The sequence below is a fragment of the Oryzias melastigma genome, linkage group LG16, assembly GCF_002922805.2.
Source record: "Oryzias melastigma strain HK-1 linkage group LG16, ASM292280v2, whole genome shotgun sequence".
NCBI lineage: Eukaryota > Metazoa > Chordata > Actinopteri > Beloniformes > Adrianichthyidae > Oryzias > Oryzias melastigma.
The window spans coordinates 25,894,515-25,898,907 of NC_050527.1; the positions used below are offsets into that span (position 1 = coordinate 25,894,515).

The window sequence follows — 4,393 nt, forward strand, 5'->3', positions numbered from 1 at the left end:
GCTGCTCTGCGAGCCCAATAATCTAATAAAAAGCTTTAAAACATTTGTTCAGACCGCCTGCGGGGCCAAACCTCCAACTCTGGGTGCTCTGCTGGGGTTATGGATGTTTGATTTAACATTAAACAATGAAACATCAGAAGTTTGACAAACACAGTCCCACTGCATCTGTAAAACCTCAAGATGTTTCTCATGTTTTCCAGCTTCACCTTCAGCCGAATCACTCCTCCTTGTGCAGGTGAGCAGGTGCTTCACCTTTTCCCAGGTGTGGCTAATTAACAATCAAAAAAGGTAAAACCTGCAAAACTACAAGATATGTGGGAAGAAACTTCATTTTGGCTCCTATGGGTAATCACAAAATGTAATTCCATGTCCAACACTGTAACTTATTTCAATAGATCTTTGAAGGAAAAATAACTAAACATATTTACTTTCACAGTATTTAGATAATGGTTTTGACTTATAAATTTCTTAGTTTTGGTCGTTTTCTGTGTTGAGTTGTCCTCTTGTCAGTCACAGCATGTTAAGGATTTTAATCTGGAATGTGTCTTAGAGCTTTTGAATAACTTATCTAATAATAATGCTGAAAATAAACCCATTGTTTTGTTTGAGAAAAACACTTTAATGACCACAAAGACTTTCCTACAGTCACATGTGCTTGTGCATCAGTCGGCTCTTTACAGGTTGCAGTGGCTTTAGTTGTCCACCAGATGTCGCCAACATTCAAGTCTTGAAACTTTTAATCTTTTTTTTTATATATTTGCTAGGATGATCGCTTTGCTGAGGTTTCACTTGCCCTCCACTGCTAATTAGCAGTGGGGAGCCGGAGCACAATCATGATAACCCGACCGTCAGGACTGTAAGTTCAGAGAACTGACCTTAGAAGGTTCTGTGTGGAGTTTGCATGTTCTCCCCGTGCATGCGTGGGTTTTCACCGGGGACTCCGCTTCCTCCCACCATCCAAAAACATGCATCATAGGTTAATTGGTGACTCTAAATTGCCCCTAGGTGTGAATGTGAGAGTGGATGTGTGTGTGATTGAGGCCCTGCGACAGACTGGCGACCTGTCCAGGGTGTACCCCGCCTTCGCCCATCAGCAGCCGGAATAGGCGCCGGCACCCCCGCGACCCTGAAAGGGATGAAGCGGTCAAGAAGATGGATGGATGGACCTTAGAAGGAAGAAAAAAATGGAAATGACAAAGGATCAGAAATGAATTCCTCTGCTTCCACTCCTTTTCAGTTAAACAGACTGAAACCCCTGTGGGGACCAAACAACAGCAGAAAAAAGTAACCAGAAACTGAACTAATGTGACAGAAGGACACAGTACTCCCAACACTGATGTGTCACAAAAGGCCATGAAATCCCCAGTCAAACAGGATTTACTGGACCCATCACTGGTTCCACTAAACCAGAGATCTGCAACCTGCGGCTCCAGATCCACATGTGGATCTTTTATCTCTCCATGGAGGCTCCTCGCCCAAACATGAAATAAGTCATGGAGACTGTTGATGCAGCCATGTTGACCGTCTGTGTCAGCAGCTCCTGCTAATGTCTGCATACCCAAAACTACCTAAAGAAAACAAATAAACAAAGCCTGCAAACTAAGACTACCAAGGTAGAACCACAAACTAAAATAACAAAACCCAGCAGTGTAAGACTGCTGAGGACAAAGAGGGGAAAAAGAACAAAAATAAATAAAATAAAATAGCATTTTTTAAAGTAAGAATTACTTAATTAGCATTTATTTAATTTAGATTAGATATTTTAAATTGATGTCTGAGGTTCACATAGATGATAAACTGTGTATGTTTTTACATCCCTGTTGACCTGAAGACGTCTTGTTTGCTCAACTCTACCTCCAGAATGCACAGATCTTATATGCAAAGCAAAACTTTGGTAAAAAGTTTGATCTTTTATGAGTTAAAAGCACATATTATCTTATGCTGTACAACAGTGGTTACTAGCTGCACTGAGATGATCCTGTTTGGAACAGAGCAGCTTTATTTTGAAAAGAAGTTATTTAAGCTTCTGCCAAATAAAAAACATCAAATTTTGAAAGATGCTAGTTTCTTTTTATATTTTTGCTTTTGTAAAATAGACCTAATTTATATTTATTATTAAAAAAAAGAAGGTCATAAATCCTAAACCAAATTCCCTAAAGGCTAAAGTAAGACTATGAGGCTAGGCTTTCATAGGTAGAAAACAAACCCAGAAGACAAAACATAGTATATTATTTCCTCTACTGACTCTGGAAGATGTTATATTTTTAAAACCTCCCGCATTCTCTCCTTTACATGGTTCTGTGATTCTCTATTATGCATGTTAAGGCTGGAACATGAGCAGAAAGAGAAGAGAAAATTAGAAGCTTCAGTAAAGAGGCTCCATGAGCACCAAATAGGTGTAATTAAAGTCAACTTTATCTTGACAATAAGAGTGAGTTTCAAAAGATTAAGTGAAAGTGAAATTCCTGATTGATATGTTTTCAAATTCCAAATGAAATAATCTCCAGAGGGAGAAAATAAATAAAAGAAAACATTGTAAGAACATTCATCAGAAAATGTGGGTCAGGTGGGGATCAAGTGTCCCATTCACCTTTGGTTGAGTAAGGCAAGGGGGCATACTGTCGATGATTCATCTAAGGAACTGAAAGCATGTAACACCAGCCACATGGTTGGAAGTTTTAAAGTAAATAATCTGCTTTACGCTGATGATATCGTTTTATTTTAGCCCTCAGCAGTTGCACTTTTCAACAGCTTTTAGATGTTTGTTCAACATGAACAAGCTCATAGTCATTTAACCCACCTGCCTATTCACTTTGGCACAAATATGGGTATTGGTAATGTTCTTACTCTGCCCCTCCAGGAATGTTAGATGATAATGAACTCTTGTGTGTACCTGTCTGTGTGCAGTCAGTGCGACCTGTGAGATAAGTCAACTATCATTAATGTATGAGTATGCACGAAATCTTCAAATAGTTGTATGCATACTATTTGTTAGTGTATGTATGTGAGAATTAAGTTTACTCATGATGCTGTTGTGTTAACCCTTTCTATCTCTCCCATCTGTAACATCCCACTCTCCCCCTCTCTTTTCTTTGTTCTGTCCAATCCAACAAGAAATGCAAATAAACATGATTATTATGAATAAAGTTTAGCCTAAATAACAAAAAGGGTTTATACAAATATACACTTTGTTTGTTTGAAGATTCATAACCCTTTATTGTAACAGTAGAATCTGTCCAACACAAGAGGTCTTCAGTTCTTATCTGCTTTCTCAGCTGTTGGAGATTACAAGTAAAAAAAAAAAATGTTTGCTCCTATTATGGTTTTAAAAATTATATTTTATATAATGCTTATGAGAGTGGAGGGCTTATTTATTGTATCAAAGACGATGTGACATTGAATTTTCCTGTTTTTAGGCTGTCCAATGCTGAGGTGGACGTCTGTGACACAGTAAAATATCTTTTTGTCACTCACAGGCAGACGGCTGGATCAAAGTGTGGCAGGTTTTATTGGAACAAATAGGAGAACAGAAGTGACTCAGATAAAAGTCAACAAAACTAAATCAGGGTCGAAGACAAAGCAAGGTCAGATGAAACAGAAGAACAGGTCAGGATGAAAATGCTCAGTGTTGCAGAGTGGCACAAACAAGACTTCGCACTGAGCGCACTAACTAAATGGCTATGTCCTACTCTAATCTTTAACTACCAAAAACAATATAGTGCGGGACTATCTAGTGCCCTGGATTTTAAGAGTAATTCACACACCATGCTCATTACTTTACTTTGTTTTCTAAACACCGAATATGCTGTCAGCAATTTCAAGATGTGAAAATCAATGTGAACATTTTACAGTGTCTATTTGTGAAACCATTGTGTTCTAATGATGAAAATGTAGATAGTTTATTAAAGCAATTACATTAAACATTTTTTTTTCTCAAAAATTGTTCAAACGCAATGCATTGTGGTCTACATTCGCCAATGTAGTAAGCCTCAATGGACGCCAGTTTTTAAATTATGTCTGACATTTATAAAACACGAAAAACAGAATCCCCCAACTAACATTTTAGTTTAGAAAAATGTTCTTCTTGATTAACTAACAAAAAATCTATTTTACTTTTGAAGTAAAATTTTTGTTGTTTTTTTTTTTAAAGCAGAAGGTAAAAAATCAAGGAGCTTTCGGCTGGAATCACATATTTCAAAAGTCACAGTAAATCGAAAGTATGCAGGCTTGTGTCAGAACGCATCACATTTATCAGTTCATGAACTCGTTTTAAAGGAATGGGACAGGCCTAGAGGGTTAGTTCTCTACCTGGATCCGATGCAGCCATACAATTACCGTATTTTCCGGACTATAAGTCGCGTTTTTTTTCATAGATTGAATGTCCCTGCGACTT

The 4,393-nt window shown here is 37.7% G+C and overlaps 1 protein-coding gene across 1 annotated transcript in view; it reads left to right on the top strand.

Annotated features, from left to right (window-relative positions):
• Window positions 1–284: 284 nt before the first annotated feature.
• LOC112136558 (protein rapunzel) overlaps window positions 285–4,393 on the top strand; it is a gene marked incomplete in the record, with an annotated part of 10,924 nt that continues 6,815 nt past the window's right edge. Inside the window, 1 exon segment of the mRNA XM_036215754.1 lies at window positions 285–345.